Source organism: Miscanthus floridulus, chromosome 17 (genome assembly GCF_019320115.1).
Source record: "Miscanthus floridulus cultivar M001 chromosome 17, ASM1932011v1, whole genome shotgun sequence".
Classification (NCBI taxonomy): domain Eukaryota; kingdom Viridiplantae; phylum Streptophyta; class Magnoliopsida; order Poales; family Poaceae; genus Miscanthus; species Miscanthus floridulus.
In genome coordinates this window covers 44,218,359-44,244,092 of record NC_089596.1, presented here as the reverse complement: position 1 = coordinate 44,244,092, position 25,734 = coordinate 44,218,359, and the positions used below count along the sequence as shown (strand labels likewise).

General features: G+C 42.7%; 1 pseudogene; it reads right to left on the bottom strand.

Annotated features, from left to right (window-relative positions):
• Positions 1-23,643: 23,643 nt before the first annotated feature.
• On the bottom strand, positions 23,644-24,892 carry LOC136518857 (uncharacterized; annotated as a pseudogene).
• Between the last annotated feature and the right edge of the window lie 842 nt (positions 24,893-25,734).

The following is a 25,734-nucleotide window of genomic DNA, read 5'->3' as shown; positions in this document are numbered from 1 at the left end:
TTTAGAGCTCAAGGAGAGCTCAACTAGAAGAGGGAAAAAGGGGCAGAGACAAGCAGAGGCAAACAGAGGAATTTATGGTGCAGCAGAGATGATGCGATGAAGCTGGCAGTGACCACGAGCACGTGGTTCGATTGGCGAACAGAAAAAGAGTTGGCGCGATGCATCGAATCATTGTAGCGGGTCTGAGCGGGGTCACCGATGTCGGCTAGCGACAAAGCAGTGTAGGGAGATGTCCCATCCTCGCTATGGATCAGTCCGCTCGCTAGTCAATAACTAACCCATGACAGACCGCTGAACACATGGACATCGCTTGGCTCTGCTGGCTGCGGTAGGATAGGTAAAATGAGCGGCTATGAACGCGCAACAGTATTTGTTTTCCAAAATCCAAGTTACGCTTTCATCTACTCGACTTGTACTTCAATTTTTATTAAAACCCCAAACAAACGTTCTATATTATTGTCGCTTTATAAAAATCACTTTTCAAATTGACTATTATTTATTGACACAAACTACGAACGGGTTTTCCCATTTTCATTCCTTTTCAAACTAATTCTGAAACTAACAAACATCATAGCAATACTCGAAACAAACATACTAACACACTCATGATGTTCTTACCTTGCTGATGGCATAATTTTTCTACCCACATTATATATCATTTTAGCTCTCAAATATTCATTTTCCAAGCCGACTATATATATTTTTAAACACGGCTAAAGCACTAAAGTTTGTTACTCAACATTTTAAATGCAACAAAAATCATGCTCCAAATTTTTACTTAAGTACTATATACCAGTCGTATCGTATTTTTGTTTATAAAAATTGTTTTTCATGCTTAATCAATTAAACCAGCCATTCGCCATTTATTTGCTATCAGACATTTTAAGCGTTTTCTTCATACTTTTCCAAAACAAGCCCTAAACAACTTTTGTCCACAAGATTATTTAAAAGTTGTTAAGCACCGCTAGCGACACTTATTTTTTCATTTTATTCACGAAAATGAGTCACACAAGATTCGTTTATAATTCCACGTGTGCTTCAAACTTTTAAACCCAAAAATTTGTTTTACTAATTACTCTTAGGCATTAACCTAGGTGCTAAGCAAGGTCGTAACACTAGAGGTGTTACAACCAACCCCCCTAAAAAGAATCTCATCCCGAGATTTGAAGCAAGAACCAGAAGAGGGGAAACACGATTACATTTCATAGATCAGGGATTACACGAAAGATTATATGACCTCGAACACTAAACCACATAGGGATTTAGAGGTACATGGTTAAGAGCAACCTAATACAACCAATGCTTAATCCAGAAGTCGAGATAGACGAGGGCAATGAAGAAACAACAAGATAATGATTATCCAAAACATGGCGTATGACCAACAGATCCAGAAACAGGAGACTGAGAAGTCAAACATCGTGAACCCTAAGACCGAACTAACCAACGGTAGACTCGAACTTCTCTAAAAACCAGATCCTTTCTTCTTCTCAGATTACACCATCACCTTAGACAGACAAACCTAGCTCCATAATGGCGACTAGATCTCATAGCTCTGCTTCAGATTAAAGTGGATGGAGATGAAGAAGAGAAAGGACCAAGAGCATCTTATAGTGGCGAACGGAGGTGGGGCGCAACACACCGGAGGTGGAGGCGGCGTGAATGGAATACACAAATGGTTCATGATGTGGGGATAAGGTTGGACATGGTGCACTTCCTACGCGAGTGGGCAGAGGATAAGGGAGAGGAGAGGAGAGGAGGTTCGCTCAACGAGGGAAGGCGTACAGGCGACCGTGTCCCCAAAAGAAGAAAAGAAGAGAGGGAATGGGGGGTCTGGTATGGGGGACAAGGGTGTGGGGTAGAGAGCCGACCAGATGCTGGGGAAAAGAGAACGCATAGTGCATGAAGAAGGCGAGTGCGGCACGATGCCGTGGCCACGTGAAAATGGGGTGCTAAAGGGCCCGACACAGATGGCGTTCGCAGGGCACGTAGTGAAATAACCAGGCATGCGTAGTGCGGTCAAGCTAGACACAGGACCTAGGGCACGATGTCCACTCAGGCTTTTACAAGCACTCCCTACTACCTGATGCTAACTCTTTCCCTGGTGTTCTTCTTTCCTTCCCTTCCTTGTCCACAATATGCACCAACCTTTTATGAACCGAGATCACAACATACATGCTTCCTCCAAAATCACCTCCTCTTGTTTACTTTGAGAGAACACTATTTCATCAACCCATTGTGGATTTTCTGTTGGAACACCCAAATATTTTCAAGGTGAATATTTTGTAGTAAAAGCGGTATGACGGTGTAACTTAGTAAAGGTACTTGGTCAACAACCTTGATACCAGCGCGTGCCGAGCAGCGTCACCATGTGGCAGCTGTTCCACAGAGAGCCCTTAGTTTTGTCGTGGCACCATAAGCTATTAACCAGGCAACTATTACTAACTTACATGCAATAAAGGTTGTGGGGTCATAGACCACAGAGTAAGGGGAGTATTGCAAGGGAAGATTCAAACATCAAGGATTCCTTTCGCAACAAGGAACAAGGAATTCAAATCCAACAACAGATTGGATTTAAAGAGATTTAAGTGTTCTACTGGGACATCCACAATTAGTCGATATAGTGTCCTATGTTCTCCGATTATGGCTGGTTTGCTAGCATATGAATGGTAACTTCTCTCGTAACCCACTTAACATCACCCTTGAAAACTGTAAGCATGTCAAACAAGACTTAAGGTAGATGGACGCAATAAACACTATGAAATAAACAAAATGCACATTCCAACGGTCTTATATGGGTACATCATACAGGCATTCACTCTCCCCTTCTCAACACATCATTCACCTACGGTTGGACGATCTCAACAACTACGGACGAAAAACAACGACAAGAGTATAGTACTGGTGAACAGCGACGAAAGGCACTACTACTACAGGTACACCTTCCCAAGGCAACTAATCTACTCTAGACCATGCATCTTCATTCCTGGGCTCGGCGAATTCTTCTACCGCCCTAGCTATGGATCTACCTCTTCTCTTGGCAATGGCTGAGTGAGAGTAATCAAGGGTTCTACTTCTGACACTTCTGAGAGTGGAGGTGCTAGCGGCACTGCAACACCGATTCTCCTTCTTTCTGGCGGGTGGATAGGGAACCCCTCCAAGATCGAGGAATCCTACCTTTCAGCAGCCAATGTCCTCCACTTGGCCTTGGTGACAAGATAGGCCCCACCCAGCTGATGGACATGCCAATCTTTAGCCTCCTTCAGAGCTTCTGATATGGCAGTCTCCCGATTCTCAGCGGCTGCCGCACTGGCTTGTGCTTCAACAAGCTACACCTAGAGAATCCTAGAGAAGATCTCGGCTTCCTCGGCTCGACGGAGGCACTTCCTCAGCTCTGAGGCTTGCCGGTCATACTGCTCATCTAGAGCAAGCAGGTACGTGGTCAAGTGCACCATGATAGAACTATCTTCTTGCGCATCCCGTCCTTTTTAAACCTCCATGCGAGCCCTCCATGCCCGTCGATTCTTTTCCAAAGGTGAAAAGAACCTCATAGGGGTATGGGCAATGGGATCTTTATAGATCTGGCAAAGATACCACATGGCTTTACGGGCCACAACTTGGTAGGTGTCGATGAAGCAAAATCTGGTTGCGGTCACACTCCAGGCTTCAGTGAGGTCGGGGAACTCTTCACTCTTTCCAATATAGATGGTAACCTCACACCGCTTGGTGACATGCTTCTCATACTCACGGCCCTCAAACTCAGGACGATCTTTGACTCTGAGTTTTTGCTGGGTGGCATGTAGGATTTTGGGAAAACCCTCAACGTTTAGGCAATAACTACTAACCTAGGCTCCTACCATTCCTAGCGATGGTTGTGAGGAATGATTGAGCGAAAAGCTTGCTCAAAAGAAAAGCTTGACGAGCTAAAGTGCGCCGAGTGGTGGTACCAATGGCTAAGTCAGGCTCTGCTTTTAAAGGCAGAGCGGACAGTGGTCCTAGCACAGTCCATCAGGGTTCCCGCGTGGGATCACTACTAATGAATCGACCAAAATTCCATGCGTTCGAGACGAGCGAGGTCCGAGGCCATTACTGACTAGTATGATTGTAGGGCAAGTGTCCGACAAGAGCGTAGACAAGAGTACAGGGAGACGTGGGTCATGACCACCGTGAACCACGGGCGAACGTGGAGCACGAAGCCACAGTGCAAAAATAACTCCAAAACAAGAATGAGTCAGTCGTGCACAATACGACACGCGTGATACCTATGGATGGCGTATCTATAAGTAATACGGGCACTACAATGCACAAACAGGATATGCATGAATGCACATCCTATATGTCCTTCCTCTATTGCCAACATATAGGGCAACCATTCTCAGATATTTGGCACATCGTTCTCTTCCTGTAACTAGTCGATACTATCGAACTATGCTTGGGTCAGTGTACCAGTAGAAAAATTGATTAAGCCTACCGTCAGCAGAGTGCCATCTACCCTAGATACATAACCATAGTAATAGGGCTACTTATATAACTTCGCATACAAACGTCCTATTCTTTTGAAAAGAATTTGTTGTCAAATTTTATTTTAGGAAAGATTTTCGAAGCTTTATTTCTTCATTCATTCTCTGATACCACCTATGATAGAACTGTCTAATCTAATTCCTCCCAAGAGTACTTATCTTCCATTAGATACTAAGTACCCAAGGGAGGACACCAAATTACACAGTTCCATCGAGCACATCCCAAGGGAGAACCACAATCCATACTAAGTGACCACCTGTGCTACTTTCAAGCAGGTGGTAAGCAATCAGATTTCCTTTTACCATCTTTAATCTTCCAGTTCTTACTACGGTGCTAGAGTTTAGACAAGTCATACCGGAATGCTGGCGATTCGTGAATCAATGCCCCCAGCTGGGTACCCTAAAAACACACGCCCCACTTGTACCTAGGCACAAGCAGGACCAACCCACTGCCCTCCTGTCATGGGGTCCATGTCTTCGTCCAAACTGGGACTCCAATCCCCCATCCCTGAGCCCAAACTCAGTGAGATGCAAGGACCTTCACCCAAAAACCACCCTGACAGTTGGTCCAGAAAGATCTAGAACCCACGACAAGAGAGCAACAAGCCTTCCCTACACCCATACCCAAGTATGTGCTCGGGATAATAAATCTGTGACTTACCTAGCGTCCAATGCAACGGTCGGTCCTTAACCGACACAGATAGGGAAAACAATGTAACCAAGCTATGCCCCGTTTGTCGTAGGACACAACCTCTTACACCCACCAATACCCAAACCATATCCCTGCCCGGTCTCCATTTTCCTTTCCACCATTTATGTTTTCCAAGTGATAATAATACAGTAATATATTTCCTATCTCTCGCGAGTAATAGTCAATCACTCGACTTCTATCAGAGTCCTATAGCATAGCAATCAACCCGATCATGTCATACTAGTAAGACTCATGGGATAAAGATATATAAGCAAGTGGGTTTCATTCAACTCCCTAAAACTTAATGCACAAATATAATTTAAAGTGCATAAAAGTAGAGGTTAAGCACCGTGGCTTGCCTGGGTAAGATTTAACCAAAAGTTAGCTTTCCATCATGATGACATGACCATCGAGACACCATCTTTTCTGATACTCCAGATCACTCCAAGATCCATCGTCGTTCCTATTATGATATGCGTGGGTGTAATGCAGAAACATAATTAATCAACTGCAACCGTGACTCGTAAAATACGATTTACGCGACTTAAGCTAACAAGCTAGTTCTAACGACATACGTACTTAGGCTACATATCCATGTTGTCGAATAAGGCATTATTTCCCAACAAATGTTTTAGTTATACAAACCCAAATTATTTCTTTATTCTATTCTATCGATTTAATCTTTATTCGAAATAAGGCATCATTATCTATCTAGCAAACTAATTATTCTAGAGCTACAAAAATTATAGTGAGCAGCTAATAATATTAGAAATTTACTATAAAATTTTTAGAGTCAACACTATCACCATTTTCTCACAAAAATTCCCATAAGTTCACATTTTAACAATATTAAATATTTTAAAATAATTAGAGCAACCCTAAAAACATATAGAACTTATGCAAACAAAATACACTATCGGGTAAATCATGATTTTAGAAACTTAACAAATTTGTTTCATCATTTTTGGACACCTACACAATTTTATTTGAAATTTACAAATTTACCTTGTAAGCTAAATTAGAAAGTGCTCTACAAATCGAATCGGCCCGGGAAAGGCACGATGCTGGCGGAGAACTGGCCGTAGGGAGGTGTGTGGCCATGACCGGGCTCGACCTGGCCATGGCGCGGATCAAGGCGGAGCTCGGCACGACAGTCACACACGGTCGTGGCAGAGGAGGCTACGATGGGCGACCACTGCGCACCGAGGGTGACTGCGGCATGGCGGTTGGCGCGGGCAGGCTCTACGGCACCGGACGAACCCAATGCGGGTAGGCGAAGGAAGCGGTCGCATAGTGGAGCTGCAAGTAGCATGGAAGGGCGACGCTGGTAGGGTGTCGGTGGGGGCACTGCGGCTGCTGCGGGGCGCAACGGCCGATGAGGGTCGATGGAGAGGCACGCGAGGTCTGCGCAAACTCACAACAACGACGCACGGCCATGGACTTTGCAACGGCAGAGCACGCTGAGGGGAGCCTTCGGCCAGTGTGGGTCATGGAGGTGGAGAGCAAAGGAGCAGGCGCTGGAGGTGGAGCACCATGGAGCAGCCAGTCCGCGCGCAGGGTCAAGAGGCTCGCGCGCGCTTGCGTGTGCGGTGGCTATCGATGGGAGCATGACCACGGCGGGCGCTGTGGTGCAGGCACGCCGAGGAGCAGCAGGTCCAGCGTAGGACCAAGGGCACGTGCACGCTCTGGAGGGGGAAAAGGAAGGGGCGACGGGCGGGCAGTGCGGCCCGGTGGCCCGGCATAGGAGGAAAGCAGAGAGAGCGGGGTGGACGAGCTGGAGCTAGGGCTGTGACTCCAACATGGGACCAAGGGAGCTTCGTGCGCTCATGAGGGGGAAGGGGGAGAGACGATGGGCAGGCGGCGGAGCTTCAGAGCTCAAGGAGAGCTCGACTAGAAGAGGGAAAAAGGATGTGTCTGGTGGAAGATGAGCGTCTCCAAAGGTGTGTTATTCTAGGTGGTTCAGCCACAGGTGATATCAGAGCCAATAATGAATTACGAGTTTCATAACTCTTTTTTTAAAACCTATGTTAACACTGGATTTTGGTCGACTTTGGAGGATGACAGGTGGACCCGCATGCGGGAAGAAGGACATTCGGCAAACAAAACGAGCGGTCTACTAAATGCTTGTGCAGTCGGTTACTTCAGAAGGTGGTGACTCCATTCGGGAAAGTAGAAGATGGCAGGCAAAGCCGATCGAAAAGATGAAAGTTGTAATAATAAAGGACTCTGAGAGTTTAGGGCAAGGAATCGTAGTTTCCAAGTTTGTTTAAGAGTTCCTTTGTAAATCGTAGTCTTTTAGGACTCGTGTTTTGTCTAGGGTATAAATATTGACCCTCGACCATTGTAATAGGGGTTCACAACCAAATCAATACAACCGGCCCCGTGCCAACTTTCGAGTCCTTTTGTCGTGTCGTCGAGTTCTTCGAGAGGAGTCATCGATCCGTCGACCTCCGTAAGTTCCGACAACCTTGTTATCATGTTTAGTATCATGCGTTGGATTTAGACGTGATGCAAGTAGTCTTGTTTGTTTTCAATGATCGTGCGGCGGATCTTTGCTTGACAATCAAGAAGTCTTTGCTTATGCTTTGTTTATGAGTAGATACCGTGCGGCAGACGTTTGCTCAATATGCTTAGTGAAAGCAAGATAGTTATTGGCTCTATTAGATACGGCAAAATCTAAATAGATTCATTAAGTTATCCTATGTTGCATGTTTTAAATATTTTATATATTTGTAACACACTTCTGCCCAATCTAGATTGATATTGTTTGGCCCTCTCTTATGGTTTTATTCGTGCTTCAATGATCATTACTTTCATATTACCTTTGCAAATAGATAACATGCTCATAATGGCTGAATTATTTTAATCTAGATTGTCACATGTTGTGGGTTCATGCATGTTAATTACGTTTAAGCTTTGACGAAACTAGGTGTCGTGCGGCAGATGCAGGTTTTAGATTAGTTTAATCATGTTTATTTGCATGTTCCTTCTTCATGGACCCCAACTCGGCTGGACTGCTGAGCTTGGTTATGCATTAACTCATAATTAATTTCACTTGTTCAAACATGTCTTCCCATGCACATGCATTCGGCAATCGGATCTTTACATGTGTTCATCTTATGATTAGCCAAATGGTTTATAAACTTGTTGGCAGATAGCTTCCTATAGCTGTATGTCGTTGTAAGTGGCTTCAGGGCCGTATATATGGAACTGTCTGGTCTCACCCGACATGTTCTGGTTTGGCATTTAACTGTTTTATCCCTTGTTAGTTTTTTTCAGGTCAAACTGACTGGCACGTTTCCGGATTACGAAGCACCCAGGCACCCGATTGAAGCCACGCTTTCCGGCTTGCTGTGTGTGAGGCATAGAGCGTCACATTTTGTGTCAACACACTTTTTGGCACGCCCGGTGGGACCATCTGTTAGTTCAAGATGGCGTCTAAGATCAACAATGATCATGTTCTGGATTTGACCATGGCAGAATTGCCAGATAATTATAGGGATTTAGTGCTACAAGCATGTGAACAATACCAACAGAAGTGTTTGATGTCTTTTTCCAAAAACAAGAGCAACAAAGTGTTTCAAAAGCAGTCAATGCCAAGGGTTCTTCTTCCACATCAAACTGATTACACTGAAGAGGAGGATGCTCAGAAGATGGTAGCCCTGGTTTATAAAGCTATGGGAGAAACCATGACAAACCATCACACAGCTTTTCTGAATACCTTTCGGGCAATCATGATCAGTACTTTTGGTCCAATGGTTGATAAATACTTTGAAGAAAATGTTGGCCCACTCAGTGGACCGACACTTTTCAATGTTCTAAAGCATCAAGAGAAGCCTGTTGGAAAAGAAGGAGCATCGACTTCAAATATAGGTGGATTGACTCACACTGAAAAGCAATCACATCCCACCTATGGCCAGGTAACATTTGGTACCACAGGAGAAGTGCCACCTTCAGCTTATAGAGTTTCTCCAGCATCAAACAGATTGCAGAAGAATATGTATGGAGATGGGTATCAAGAATTTACTGATTACAATGCTATCAATGCTGTGCCAAATCCAGGGTATAGGAGTGTTTCAGGATTGCCTTCTGGAGTGCAAGTACAAGGAAATCAGGATTCAGGCGTTGATGTTTTGATGCACAGGATGGCTGATATGATGCAGAATCAGTTTGGCTTGAAGCCAAAAAATCAATCCTATTCGTACAAGTCTCCTTATCCAGAGTGGTACAACAGAGTGGCGTTACCTCCAAGGGTGAAGCCTCCAACAGATTTGACCAAGTTTTCTGGTCAAGATGATACTAGTACCATAGAGCACGTCAGTCGGTACTTAATGCAGCTTGGAGAAGCTGCTTCAGATGAAGCTTAGAGGATTCGATATTTTCCTTTGTCTCTTACAGGACCAGCTTTCACGTGGTTCATGTCTTTACCAACTCATTCCATTGGTACGTGGGCAGAGCTAGAGCAGAAGTTTCATTCATATTTCTACATGGGTACTAATGAGAAGAAGTTGGTCGATCTCATGAGTCTGAGGATGAGAACAAATGAGACACCATTGGAATATCTTCGCAGATTTAGGGAGACCAAGAATATGTGTTATTCTCTGAATTTACCAGATGATCAACTACCTGGAATAGCTATAGCAGGAATGTTGCCGAATATTAGGGAGAAGTTGTTCGGCATGGAGTTTGATGATCTTGGCCAACTTGCACAACGTTTAGCAGCTATGAGTAATCAGGCCCAAGGATTCAGGAGAGATAATCGCTTTCAGAAGAACAATGCCACTAATGAGGTGTATCAAGGTTTTCTGGAGGAAGCGACTGAGTATATTGATGAAGATGAGATAGCTGCAGCTGAGTTGAATTGGGCAAAGGAGCCTACTCAAATTAGTCAACGCTGGTTGAAACAACAAAAGGGAACCTATGATTTTGATGTTACTAAGGCAGATAGGCTTTTTGCATTATTGATGAAGGAAGGACGCATCAAGCTGCCAGAAGGACATCCCATGCTACGTCCTGAAGGAGTGAAAGACAAAAAGTATTGTGGCTTCCATAACACTAATTCTCACTCTATCAATGATTGCCGAGTGTTCAGAATACGAATCCAGAAAGCTATCCAAGAGGGACATTTGAAGTTTGATGGCAAGATGAGAATTGATGATCAGCCTTTTCCACAAAAAATGATTTCTTTCTCTGTGAATATGGTCTCTGCCAATGATCTCAAAGGTAAAGGCAAGATGAAGGTGTTGACTTCTGATAGAGCAAAGAAAAGTGGTGCTGTTGACCCGGATCGGCAAGTCACCAGTAGAGAGCTGCAGCAACGAGTTCAGTTTCAGAATAGCCGAACCGAGAAAGGTCAAACTTCCAAACCCAAAGTTACATCACGTATTTTGCTAAACAAGTGGCAGAGAGAGCAAGAGAAGGAATACTATAAGAAGCAATGGTTTATGGAAGAATGCCGGAGGTATGAGGAAGAGGTATACCGAAGGGAGCAAGAAGAATACATGACAGAACAGTAGCAGTCTCATTGGGGTTGTTCATTCTTTAGGCATTGTTGGAATGAAGGCTTGAGGTTGCCTGCTAGAAATAATTGTCCGAAGTGTAGTGCTCAGTACTCCGAGTATAGGCAATCTCGAGTCAACCGCCGTCCTGTCTATGAAAGACTTGGAACGAAGGTTCCTAAAGATAATCGGCGCTTAAAAATAGATGATTTTGAGAATCAGCAAAGGAAAAGATTTGCATGTCAAGGTTGGATTCATGATAGGGTGCATGATGAAGAAGCTGATTCCTATAGATACGTATGGCAAAAAGGACAGTGGTGTCCTCCAGGCCTAAGGAAAAGTCAGAAAAGAAGAGTTCAACGGTTGAGGAATAGGGAGTTGAAACAGGAAGTTACCGAAACAAAGCAAATATGGCGTCCTAAGAAGAAGCCTGATGGATGTGGTCCTTCGGCTGATGCTTGCATGGCTTTCTTCCTCCCATCAGAGTTTATAGCTCCCGAAAGCCAAGATGTCCAAGAAGAGGTGTACTCTGATTTTGATGAAAGTGAGTGTTAGGATTTGATGGCCCAGCTTGTATTAACACAGCAGGCTGTTTTTGACAAACCAATCAAGAATCGTCACTTGAGACCACTCTATTTAAAGGGATATGTCAATGGCAAGCCTTTAACTAAGATGTTTGTTGATGGAGGGGCTGCTATCAATATCATGCCTTATACTACCTTCAGAAAGCTTGGGATGACTAATGAAGAATTGTTGAAAACTGACATGGTGCTTAGGGACTTTGCTGGCAACCCTTCCGATACCCGAGGTGCTATCCATGTCGAGCTGACTATTGGGTCAAAAACTCTGATTACTACCTTTTTTGTCATTGATGGCAAGGGGGCATATAGTCTACTCTTGGGCAGAGATTGGATCCATGCTAATTGCTGCATTCCTTCAACCATGCATCAAATTCTCATTCAATGGATTGGAGATGACGTTGAAGTTGTACATGCTGATGATTCGGTAAGTGTTGCTGCCACAGAATCTACCTACTGGGAATATGAAGGCGTTGATTGTTTCTCTAGAAAAGTGTGGAAAGAAGGTCCTGTAAATGTTTTTAGCGAGGGCCAACAGCCGATCCAAGTAGTTGGCTCTCATAGTAATTTTTAATGGGAAATCCTGTCGATGGCAACAAAGGAAAGTTGGGACGTGGTTTTATGTCAGCTGATAAGTTGGAAGAAATTGATGTTGGTGATGGTTCTAAGCCAAGGCCGATGTATATTAGTGCAAAGTTAGACCCAGAATATAAATCAAAGTTGATAGATCTATTGAAAGAGTTTAAAGATTGTTTTGCTTGGGATTACACGGAAATGCCTAGATTGGATCGTTCCATTGTTGAGCATCGATTACCCATTAAACCTGGATTTTGTCCTTACAAACAACCTCCATGGAAGATATACAAAGAGGAGGTGTTGGCCGATGTGAAGAAGGAGGTTGAAAGATTAATAGAAGCAAACTTCATTCGGCCATGCAAGTATGTAGAGTGGATTTCAAATATAGTACCGGTATACAAGAAAAATGGAAAAATGAGGGTTTGCATAGATTTCAGAAATCTTAATAAGGCCACTCCCATGGATGGTTACCCAATGCCAGTTGCTGATTTACTAGTAGATGCAGCAGCAGGTTATGAAGTCATTAGTTTTATGGATGGTAATGCTGGCTATAATCAAATTTTTATGGCAATGGAAGATATTTCAAAAACAGCCTTCAGATGTCCTGGTCATATTGGTTTGTTTGAATGGATAGTCATGACATTTGGGTTAAAGAATGCCGGTGCAACTTATCAAAGAGCTATGAATTATATTTTTCACGAGCTGATCGGCAAGATTGTAGAGATCTACATCGATGATGTAGTGGTCAAGTCTAGAAATCATGAAGGACATTTAGCCGATTTAAGAAAGACTCTAGAGTGCACAAGAAAGCATGGCTTGAAGATGAATCCAAACAAATGTGCCTTCAGAGTTTCGGCTGGTGAGTTTTTGGGATTTTTAGTTCATAAAGGAGGAATTGAAGTTGGGAAAAAGAGCATGGAAGCAATAGACAAAGTTGTGCCGCCAACCAATCTCACAGAATTACAATCATTGTTAGGCAAAATCAACTTTGTAAGAAGATTCATATCCAATCTATCAGAGAGAGTTTTACCCTTTTCTCCTTTATTAAAGCTCAAGAAGGATAAAAAATTTGTATGGGGTGACATACAACAAAAGGCTTTTGATGAGATCAAGCAATATATGAAGGCACCACCTGTGCTGGTACCTCCACAACTTGACAAGCCTTTTAAGTTGTATGTGGCGGCCGATAGCCTAACAATAGGATCGGCCCTTATGCAAGAATTTGAAGGAAAAGAAAGAGTCATAGCTTATCTTAGCCAAAAGCTGCTAGACCCGGAAACAAAGTATTCGGCTACAGAAAAACTTTGCTTGTGTGTGTATTACTCATGTACCAAATTTCGGCACTATTTGTTGAATGCCAAATGCGTGGTAGTTTCTAGTTTTGATGTAATCAAACATATGCTATCAATGCCAATTTTGAATGGAAGAATTGGCAAATGGATTTTAGCATTGTCAGAATTTAATTTAAGGTACGAATCGGCAAAGGCGGTAAAGGGTCAAATTATTGCCGATTTTATTACCCAACATCGGGATCTTTCTGTTGAGGTGATAAGCATTATGCCTTGGGCCTTGTTCTTCAATGGATCATCTTGTAACAAAGGTGGTGGTGCTGGTATTCTCTTGATTTCCCCACAAGGAAAAACTTTTGAGTATGCGGTTCCTATTGAATTTCATGTTACTAATAATCAGGCAGAGTATGAAGCGTTGCTTAGAGGGCTTCAGCTTCTTATAGAAGTAAAGGCCGTTGCTGTTGAAATCTTTGGGGATTCTGAGTTGGTGATTAATCAACTGAGTGGTCAGTATGAATGCAAGAACAATGTGTTAAGAGAATATTATGAGGAGTGTAGAGAACTTTTGAAGAATTTTCTGGTAGTAACCTTGCATCATATCCCTAGAGAGTACAATGAAGAAGCAAATAAGTTAGCTCAAGCTGCTTCTGGATATCGAGAGAGTCAGGAAGTTTTTGCTATAGAAGAAGGTGTTTTAAATACTGATCAAGTAGATGGTGATTGGAGATACGAAATTACCAATTATCTGAAAGGTCCATCTCAAAAAGTTTCCCGAAAACTCAGGTACAAAGCTCTCAAATTTGTGTTCCTTGATGATTAGTTATATTACAAGTCCATCGATGGAGTATTGCTCAAATGTTTAAGTCAAGAAGAGGCCAAGAAAGTGATGTATGAGGTTCACAAAGGATTGTGTGGTGCACACCAGTCAGCTTATTGGATGAAGTGGATAATTATGAGAACTGGTTATTTTTGGCCGACTATGTTGGAGGATTGTTTTGAATATTACAAAGGGTGTCACAATTGTCAAAAATTCGGCAATATTCAAAAAGTTCCAGCATCTGCTATGAATCCCATAATCAAGCCTTGGCCGTTCAGAGGATGGGGTATAGATTTAATTGGTCAGATCAATCCTCCTTCTAGTAAGGAACACAAATTTGTACTCTTGGCCACGGATTATTTCACCAAGTGGGTTGAAGCTATCCCTTTGAAGAAGGTAGCGTCAGAGAATATGATCAGTTTTGTTAAGGAACATATAATTCACAGATTCGGGATTCCTCAAACTATAACAACTGATCAAAGAACTCAGTTTACTTCTTCAGAATTCTGTGATTTTGCCAAAGATATGGGGATTAAGTTGTATAATTCTTCTCCTTATTATGCACAAGCTAATGGCCAGGCAGAAGCATCAAATAAGATTATGATTAAAATCATCCAGAAGAAGATTGATGAAAAACCAAGGAGATGGCACTTGGTTCTTAATGAAGCATTGTGGGCTTACCGAATGGCTTGCCATGGGTCTACTCAAATGTCTCCCTATGAACTGGTTTATGGGCATCATGCTGTATTACCATGGGAATTACGGTCAGGTTCAAGGCGAGTTGTGTTACAGAAGGAATTGGTAGAAGAAGATTATAAGAATCTGATGATGGATGAATTGGAAGATTTACATTTGATTCGTCTCAAGGCATTGGAAAATATTGAGAAAAATAAAATACGCGTTGCCAAGTATTATAACAAAAGGGTTAGGCTGAAGCAATTAGCAGAAGGAGACTTGGTTTGGAAAACTATATTGCCAGTTGGAACAAAGGATAGAGCGTTCGGCAAATGGTCTCCGAATTGGGAAGGTCCTTTCTGAATAGTAGAATGTGTACCTGGCAATGCATACATATTGAAGACTTTATTTGGGGAGGAGTTTACCAGAGCTATCAATGGAAGATTTCTTAAGAAATATTACCCCAGTGTTGAGGTTGGTTCATGAACGTAGATCAGAAAAGCCGAATAGTACTGGATTGCTTTGGCAGGGGGAGTAGACTCAAGATCCTGTGCATAACTAGATGTTAAAATAAGAAGTGAATTCAAGAGCAGGAAATGATGAGCATAATGAAATTACCTCACTATCAGAAGTAAAATCGGGCTGCAAGTTTTTGCATAAAGGATGAACTGATATATTGAAGATATGAGCATGCCATTCTTGCCACCAAGAGACAAAGAAGGGATGAGCAACATCTATTAGCCCAAATGGAGATGGTTCGTATGTTGGCAATTCCCATCCTAATTCAAAGATTTTCTTGGCTTCCATTCTTTCTGTTATTACTTCCCTTGACTTTATGATTGTTGAGAAGAGGAATCTTGGGGGCAGCTGGCTACATCCTAATTGTTTGGCCACCATATTTGGATAATAGAATTCATAGGTGGATTGCACTAACCTCCCATGATGAAATTCGGCTGGCAGAGTGCAAGGTTTGATAAAGGAGTTGAAGATCTCCATGGATTCTTGACCTGAACAACCAATTTCATAGCTAAACTTGCAGGGCAAAGTTAAATTTTCATTTTCTCTGTAAGGGAACCAGAGCACATTGCCGAATCCTTTGAAAAACAGCTTGAAGAAATGACCAATGTCTATGTCAATGCTGATAGATGATGCTGCTTCCCCATAAGTCTGACAAGCCTTAACCTTTGTTGTACTGCCTTCAGCATAGTTAACTGAAGGAAAACTTAGATTGAAGAGGCTCACAGAGGTTATCTGATGCATGTATAGCTGGAGCCACATCTGAATTAGCCACCAGGGACCATTCACACAAGAGATTTCTCCACCTTGGCGCATCTAAAGAGTAATCTGATGCATCATATGATAAACAGACCCCAAGAGATATTTGCCTAGTGGGATCTGAGTGCCTGCAGCTAAGTCTTCAGCCATCACCATATGATTCAGAGTTGGTTCATTGGATTTTCCACAGAAGATGAATCTGCATAGCCACATATTCATGAAGGCTTTCAACTCTTTGTCAGAAATGGTGCCAGATGCATTCATGTAGTTCTGGATGTATTTGATCCATCCACATCCAGAGCTGACGGCTCTTTGATTACTTTTGCTCTTGTACTTATGAGGGTATACTGGTAGTGACACGTTCAAGCCAGTCATCATGAACACGTTGGCTAGAGTGATGGTCATCACACCATGGCTGAAGATGAAGGCATTAATGGTGTCAGACCAAAAATGGGAAGCTGCTATCAAAAGGGAATCATTTCTGGGTGTTTCTGCTAAGGATAATTCCAGACAATGACTGATGTCTTGACTTTCCCAGTAGCTGCTGCTTTTCTCCAGCATTCTCCTGTACCAATTCTGCCATCCAGCGATTGGGGGAAATGGCCAATTCTTGAACGTGTTTGGCCATCGGTTTGGCAAGGTGATCCCAGATTTGAAAGAGATTCTTTGAGTTTCCTTCTCGATAATTTCAAAAGGGTCAAGATTTCCCATTGGGCTGAGGAAATAGGAATCAGGGTTGGCAGCATAAGGGATCAAAATCTGATTCTTGTATTCCTTTAAAGGGTGATTGAAATCAAAGAGGAATAAGCCAAAAGAAGAACAGGAAGATCAAGTGGAAATTGCCGAATATAAGTGAAGTTTACCTCTAGAATTTCATCCTGGGTCGCCATTGAAGATTCGAAGTGGGTCCGAGGTTGCACTGAAAGCTTGAATTTTTTTTTTGGACAGCGGCTGCGGTGTTGAACGGTGCTGACCTAGGAGGAAGAAAGAGCTTGTGGTCAATTTCAGAATAAAACAACTTTTATCCCGAAATTGAGGGGGCATGTGTTAACACTGGATTTTGGTCGACTTTGGAGGATGATAGGTGGACCTGCATGCGGGAAGAAGGACATTCGGCAAACAAAATGAGTGGTTGGCTAAATGCTTGTGCAGTCGGTTACTTCAGAAGGTGGTGACTCCATTCGGGAAAGTAGAAGATGGCAGGCAAAGCCGATCGAAAAGATGAAAGTTGTAATAATAAAGGACTCTAAGAGTTTAGGGCAAGGAATCGTAGTTTCCAAGTTTGTTTAAGAGTTCCTTTGTAAATCGTAGTCTTTTAGGACTCGTGTTTTATCTAGGGTATAAATATTGACCCTCGACCATTGTAATAGGGGTTCACAACCAAATCAATACAACCGGCCCCGTGCCAACTTTCGAGTCCTTTTGTCGTGTCATCGAGTTCTTCGAGAGGAGTCATCGATCCGTCGACCTCCGTAAGTTCCGACAACCTTGTTATCATGTTTAGTATCATGCGGTGGATTTAGACGTGATGCAAGTAGTCTTGTTTGTTTTCAATGATCGTGCGGTGGATCTTTGCTTGACAATCAAGAAGTCTTTGCTTATGCTTTGTTTATGAGTAGATACCGTGCGGCAGGCGTTTGCTCAATATGCTTAGTGAAAGCAAGACAGTTATCGGCTCTATTAGATACGGCAAAATCTAAATAGATTCATTAAGTTATCCTGTGTTGCATGTTTTAAATATTTTATATATTTGTAACACACTTCTGCCCAATCTAGATTGATATTGTTCAGCCCTCTCTTATGGTTTTATTCATGCTTCAATGATCATTACTTTCATATTACCTTTGCAAATAGATAACATGCTCATAATGGCTGAATTATTTTAATCTAGATTGTCACATGTTGTGGGTTCATGCATGTTAATTACGTTTAAGCTTTGACAAAACTAGGTGTCGTGCGGCAGATGCAGGTTTTAGATTAGTTTAATCGTGTTTATTTGCATGTTCCTTCTTCATGGACCCCAACTCGGCTGGACTGCTGAGCTTGGTTATGCATTAACTCATAATTAATTTCACTTGTTCAAACATGTCTTCCCATGCACATGCATTCGGCAATCGGATCTTTACGTGTGTTCATCTTGTGATTAGCCGAATGGTTTATAAACTTGTTGGCAGACAGCTTCCTATAGCTGTATGTCATTGTAAGTGGCTTTAGGGCCCTATATATGAAACTGTCTGGTCTCACCCGACATGTTCCGGTTTGGCATTTAACTGTTTTATCCCTTGTTAGTTTTTTTCAGGTCAAACTGACTGGCACGTTTCCGGATTACGAAGCACCCAGGCACCCGATTGAAGCCACGCTTTCCGGCTTGCTGTGTGTGAGGCACAGAGCGTCACATTTTGTGTCAACACCTACCGATGACGAGAGACAGCATCTTAAGGCTTTGTTTGTGAAAGGCAGAGTTGATGGGCAGCCTGTATCTAAGATACTTATCGATGGAGGGGCTGCGATTAATATTATGCCTTATGTGATGTATCGGAAACTTGGTAAGGGAGATCAAGACTTGACCAAAACCGATATGATGCTGAAGGATTTTGAAGGCAATGTGTCATCGGCTAAAGGGGCAGTATGTGTTGAATTGACCATCGGCAGCAAAACCTTGCCGACGACGTTCTTTGTTATTAATGGCAAAGGTGCATATAATCTGCTTCTAGGGAGGGATTGGATTCATGCTAATTGTTGTGTTCCTTCTACAATGCATCAATGCCTCGTACAGTGGATTGGGGATAAGATTGAGGTTGTCCCTAGTGATTCTTCTTATATCATCACATCGGCAGAATCAGATACTTATGAGCGAACTAAATGCATATCAGGAGCAGTTTGGGAAAAAGAGTTCCTTAGAGTTGCTGATTATGAAATTCCACCGATCCAAGCAGTTGGTTCTGAAGAAGAGTTTTAATGGATAGATTTGCCGATGATGGAAAATTAGGTCAAGGGTTTACATCGGCAGATGATTTAGTAGAAGTAGATATTGGTGATGGCGATAGGCCAAGACCTACTTTTATTAGTGATAAGTTAGATTCCAAGTGTAAGCAGCAAATAATTGATTTGTTAAAAGAGTATAAAGATTGTTTTGCTTGGGATTATACTGAGATGCCTGGATTAGACCGATCGGTAGTTGAACATCGGTTACCTATCAAATCTGGATTTCGGCCACATCAGCAGCCAGCGCGCCGATGCAACCCTAATATACTTCCTGATATTAAGGCCTAAATAACTAAATTAATTGAGGCAAAGTTTATTCGGTAGTGTCGATATGCAGAGTGGATCTCTAATGTGGTTCGTGTTTATAAGAAAAATGGAAAACTTCGTGTTTGTATTGATTTCAGGAATCTCAACAAAGCCACACCGATGGATGGCTATTCAATGCCGATTGCTGATTTGTTGATTGATGCTGCAGCCGGACATCAAATTATCAGCTTCATGGATGGTAATGCAGGTTACAATCAAATATTCATGGCTGAAGAAGATATTCCCAAGACTGCTTTCAGATGTCCAGGTCATGTGGGGTTGTTTGAGTGGATAGTCATGACGTTTGGTTTGAAAAATGCCGGCGCTACTTATCAAAGAGCTATGAACTTTATTTTTCATGAATACATCGGCACATTAGTAGAGATCTACATTGATGATGTAGTGATTAAGTCTGGAGATGTCACAAAACATTTAGCCGATCTACGAAAGATACTGGAGTGCACAAGGAAGCATGGATTGAAGATGAATCCTAATAAATGTGCATTTGGTGTATCGGCAGGTCAATTCTTGGGTTTTATGGTGCATCAGCGGGGCATCGAAATCAGTAGGAAGTCTATTGATGCAATTAACAAGGTGGTTGCTCCTACCAATAAGACTGAATTGCAATCTTTGATCGGTAAGATTAATTTCATTAGAAGATTAATATCTAATCTGTCGGGTAAGATCAAGGCTTTCAGTCCATTACTTAAATTGAAAGCCGATCAGGAATTTGTATGGGGAGCTGAGCAGCAGTTAGCCCTCGATGAAATTAAGAAATATTTAACAAATCCTCCAGTGCTAGTTCCACCTCAGCACGGGAAGCCTTTCAGGTTGTATTTGTCAACTGATGATACCGTTATCGGTTCAGCTCTTATTCAAGAATTTGAAGGGAAAGAACGTGCTATTTATTATTTGAGCAGAAGATTAGTGGATGCTGAGACAAGGTATTCGGCCATCGAAAAATTATGTCTATATTTATACTTTTCTTGTGTCAAATTAAGACATTATTTGTTATCTGCCGAATGTACGGTCATATGCACAGACGACATAGTCAAGTATATGCTGTCGATGCTGATATTAAGTGGTAGAATCGGCAAGTGGATTTTAGCATTATCAGAATTTGAACTACGTTACGAATCAACTAAGGCAGTTAAGGGGCAAGTTATGGCTGATTTTGTCACTCAGCATTGTAATACAGTGGACTCTCTGGAGGTTGCTCCTTGGACACTTTTCTTCGATGGGTCCACATGTGGTGAAGGAGCAGGTATCGGCATTGTGTTAATTTCACCTCAAGGAAGGAAGTATGAGTTTTCATTGCCGATTGTTGCTACGTCGATAAACAATCAGGCTGAATACCAAGCCTTGATAAAAGGGTTAGAATTACTGAAGGAGATACGTGCTGATGCTGTTGAAATCTTTGGTGATTCTATGCTAGTTATAAATCAATTGGCCGGAATTTATGAATGCCGAAGTGAAGTTTTAATTTCATATTATGAAAGATGTTTGCAATTGTTGAAAGGGTTTAGAGATTTTCGTCTTGAACATATTTCTCGACTGCATAATGAAGAGGCTAATCGACTAGCTCAGCATGCTTCAGGGTATCAGCCTATTCAGGAAGTGCTAACATCGGTAGTCGATACCGATGACTGGAGAAAGGAGATTGTCGATTATTTAAAGGATCCATATAAAAAGGTTGAAAGACGTATAAGGTTCCAAGCTACCAAGTATGTGCTCCTCGATGATGAATTATATTATCAAACTATAGATGGAGTTTTACTCAGATGTGTTAGCAGTGATGAATCGAAAAGTTTGATGGGTGAAATTCATGAGGGAGTATGTGGAGCGCATCAATCGGCTTTCAAGATGAAGTGGATGATCAGAAGGAATGGATACTATTGGCCGACTATTCTTGAAGATTGTTTTAAATATTTTAAAGGATGTCAGGGGTGTCAAAAGTTTGGTAATATTCAAAGAGCGCCTGCATCGGCTATGAATCCTATAATTAAACCTTGGCCGTTCCGGGGATGGGCTATCGATCTCATCGGTCAAATTTATCCACCGTCAAGCAAAGGACATAAATTTATTCTGGTTGCTACTGATTATTTCACAAAATGGGTTGAGGCAATTCCTTTTAAAAAGGTGACATCGGCTAATATGATCGATTTTGTGAAAGAGCATATTGTTTACCGATTTGGTATTCCTCAGACTATCACTACCGATCAGGGTACTATGTTTACATCGGGAGAATTTGATGAGTTTGCTGTAGGTATGGGAATTAAAGTTTTTAATTCTTCTCCATATTATGCTCAAGCTAATGGTCAGGCTGAGGCTTCTAACAAAGGGACCATCAGACTCATTAAGCGCAAAATTAAAGAAAATCCTAAGAGGTGGCATACAGTATTAAATGAAGCCTTGTGGTCATATCGGATGTCATATCATGGTGCAACCAAAGTAACGCCTTATTAGTTAGTATATGGACACGATGCAGTATTGCCTTGGGAAATTAAAACTGGCTCTAGGCGAATACGTTCTCAAAATCAGCTGACAGCCGATGATTATGATATTCTTATGAAAGATGAGTTGGAAGATGTGGCGGGTCATCAGTTAAGGGCTTTAGTTAGCATCGAAGAAAATAAGAAAAGAGTAGCCAGATGGTATGACAAGAGGGTGAAGGTAAAGGAGTTTGCCGATGGAGATCTGGTCTGGAAATTGATTTTACTAATTGGGACTAAAAGTTCAAAGTTTGGAAAGTGGTCTCCTAATTGGGAAGGTCCATATTGGATAAATCAGTCTGTTCCTAGTAACGCATATATTCTAGAAACCCTCGAGGGGGTTGTGTTTCCCATAGCATTAAATGGAAAATATTTAAAGAAATATTACCCTAGTATCTGGATGGATGCATAAAAGTATAAGTGCCGATAACAGTCCTATCGGCTAGAATTAAACAAAGATGTCAATGTCTCATAAAGTGCCGATGCAATAGACAAGATTTACAAGTTTAACAAGGATTGGATAGCCAATATCGCACGTAGGCGAATCTGGTCGGCTTCCTTCATTTCTTTGATGTCTTCATCGGCAGAACCCTCCACAGGCTTGAGTTTTTTCTTCATGGCCAAGGCTTTGCGAGCCTGGATGTCTCTTTCTTGCTGAAGGGCCTTGATGGCATCGGGTAGCTGGCTTTCTTCTTGTTGGGCATGAGTTAAGGCTGCCTCGACTTCTTTCAATTCAGCCAATAGAGCCATTTTCTTTGCTGATAAATCTAAGATTTTTTGCTTAAGTTCAGCGCCCGAAGTCTGCAAGTTGTCGATGCCCTTGTGCTTCTCATCGGCAATCTGTTTCAGTTGTAGCATCTCTTCTTTGAGTTGAGCCTGAGCTGTTCTATCGGCAATGCGTTGAGCAGCCCGTTGATATTGCAGTTGGTGGCTTTCTAAATGGGCTGCTGGGAAGAGTGTTTCTTCAACATCGACAGGGATCTGGCCACGAATTGTTTTGAAAATTGCCTTTGCGGGGTCCAAGTCATCTACCAGTTGGGCGGTGTCCTGCTGTAATAAGTCTAGGAGAGTTTCCAACTTGGACTTAATTTCTGCCGATATCGTTCCTAGTGCAAGGGAAGAACTTGTTTCCTCTCCATCATCGTCAGAAACATCAATGGCAAAGGAAAATAAGCTGTTTGGGGAGTCTTGTTCCTAAGAAAAAGGAAAAGAGGTCAGTTAAGGATAAGTATGAATATTATAAATCGACTAGGTCAATCGGCTTACCTGTTTCAAGGCAATTTCCTGTCCCTAGCTGGAGGAAGCAGCCTAGAGTATGCCGTGTGGAGGATCGGCTAAACTTGCCGATGGGATATCCTCAGTGGCCTCATCGGTGGTTGGCCCTTGGGGTATGATGACCGATGGTATGTCCTGTACAGGAGGATTAACTGCTTGCTCAGTTGCATCGACTGATTCTGGCCGGCTTGCAGACGTTGGGGCAGATGGGGGGATCGGCATGGACTTCTGTCGTTTTGGCTATGCCTCGGCATCTGTTAAGCCTTTGCGCTTTGCTTGGGCCTCAACAGCGATTGGCTGGGGGGCATCGGCACTTGTTGATTGTGGAGCTTGAACATCTGGTACGCTTGCCGATGTACCCATTTGTTGTTGCAAAACAAGTGTAAGGTATGATATTTAACAGATAAAATGTAAAATCGAAGGAATACCTCTGAAGGTTTGTTAGAGGTAGTGGTGCTTGATGTCGGAGGAATTGCTGATGACGATCCAGCAGCGGCTCTTACACCCTGATGATTAATGTTAATACAGTCTATGATCGGCATGAGTAGAAATAAACAGGGTTGTTACCTTGAATGCCTTGATTAGGGTTGTAGCAGCAGCCGATGGAGTGGCCCTAGCTGTAGCCAATTTGGACTTGGAGGTGATGGTCTTGGCATGGGTCTTCTGGTGAGTCAAAGCAGCTAAGGTGGGGGCGTTGTAGCCGATCGGTGATATCGGGGAAACAGGCTGAAGATTGAAGGATTTCCCACTTATGCTCATAGATGGTGCTGGGTTGTTAACCTGTCATGAGAAAGTTAGTTACCGATATATGAAAGGAAAAAGCAGAAGGGAGTTAAAAGAAACTTACTGCGTCATCAGGAATGGCGTATTTAGGGTCGATCATGTGCCGATATGAGTGAGCAGATGTTGCAAACAATTGTTCCTTCCACTCTCGCCACCATTGCTTATATGATTCGATGATGAAAGATACTGGCATCCAGTTGGATATATCGACATCTATAGTATTGGCATCGGGGGAAAGTCGCACTACCCTACTCCAATCAGTTCCGTAGGTGATTGTTTCTCTGGGTTTGATCACATCGGCAAAACAAAGTTTGATTGGCAGTTGCCCAAAAGCCAATTGACGGGATACTACCGATGGATTGTAAAATTCATACGTGATATTGGTGTTTTTCCCGCTACCGAATGTGTTTACTGGGATTGCCCTAGGAGTAATGATGGCCATCATGAGTTCATTATCCTGATTCAGAGTGTCATCGGCAAAGTTGAAAAGAAGGGGGAGTCTGTTTTCTTCGTCGATATAAGGTACCCAGGCCCTATGATCACGAGAAAGACCATTGTAGAAGCTTTGGAAGAATCTGCCGATCTGGTCTTCATTGGCCTCTGTTCTAGGGAGGACAATTATGGCTTCACCAAAATTGAGGGGTGAGCGTGTTGCCGATTCCTCATCCCCAAGCACGTGGTCTTTAGTAATTTCTCATGGGAATTGTTGGGCAAAGAAGTCCCATTGCAAATGCTTGTGCATATGGGCATTCAGCCACATGTTGATAAACCACCACGGGCCTCCTAAGTTGCTGATGGGTTCACCAAGCAAAAGTTTCTGAGACACTTGATGAAGAAGATGATAAGTGGAGCTCAGAAGGTATCGGCCAAGAGGGAACCTTACACCATTGGCCAAGAGTTCAGCCACGGGGAGGAAGGCATTGGTTGGTCCTACTGATCGACCGCAGAAGATAAAATTTTCTAACCACATATTCAAGAATGTGGCATGTTCCCTCTGGTTAACTGTCCCGGTCCTCTGGCATTCTTGAATGTATCCTGTCCAACCGCCGATGTTGCAGGTATTCACCCTATATTCAGATTTTCTGTCATAGATGGAGCCTTCATCGGTAGTTGAAATGTCCAAGCCAGTGAGCATGTAGATATCGGCAAGTGTGGGAGTAGCTGGGCCATGTCCAAACATGAAAGTGTTTGTTGTATCTAACCAGAAGTAAGCAGCTGCAATCATCATCGACTCGTTATTTTGCATATCGACAATAGATAGCCTAATGCATTGATCTAGCTTCTGTTCTGCCCAGTGTACTTGCATCGGCCTGTTGACCCTCAAGTACCAATCTTTCCACCCTTTGGTGGTTTTGAGCCAAGATCGGAATGTATCTTTCCATAAATTCAGAGAGAAATTTTGGGCTCTAAAAGGGATTCTGTTAACCTCTGCATTAATCAGATCAGTTGGATCTGGGTTGCCCATTGGTCCTAGGCATTGGACATGCGGCCGATCGGTTGGAATAACTAATTTGTTGTGAAGTTCCTAAGTTTGGAGGATCCGAAGAACAAAGAAAAAGAGGAAAAAATTACCAACTGTATGAACTTGCAAAGACCAGAAGAATCGAGGTAAAAGGTAACGGAAGTGGAACGAACCGCAGGGACGTCGAAGTTGATTGCCATTATCTTGAGGTAGATGGGGGGCACGAGCTGGAGAGTCGGGGTTGACGCTGGAGAAAAGGTCTTGTTGGTTGAGGTCGCGCAGTTGTTTGTCGGAGTCGCCGCCGGAAAGAGAGAATGTCAAAGATTGGAATCTGAGGGTAGAAGATGAGCGTTCCGGAGAAATCTATTTATAAGCCGCTCAGAGTAGGGGTATTTTGGACTTATCTCTATGCCGCGCGCATGTAGGTCGAAGTGGTTCAGATGGATATGGTAATTGTTCGCACGATAATCAAGGGATTGTACAGATGATTTGATGGCAAGTAATCATGATTTGGA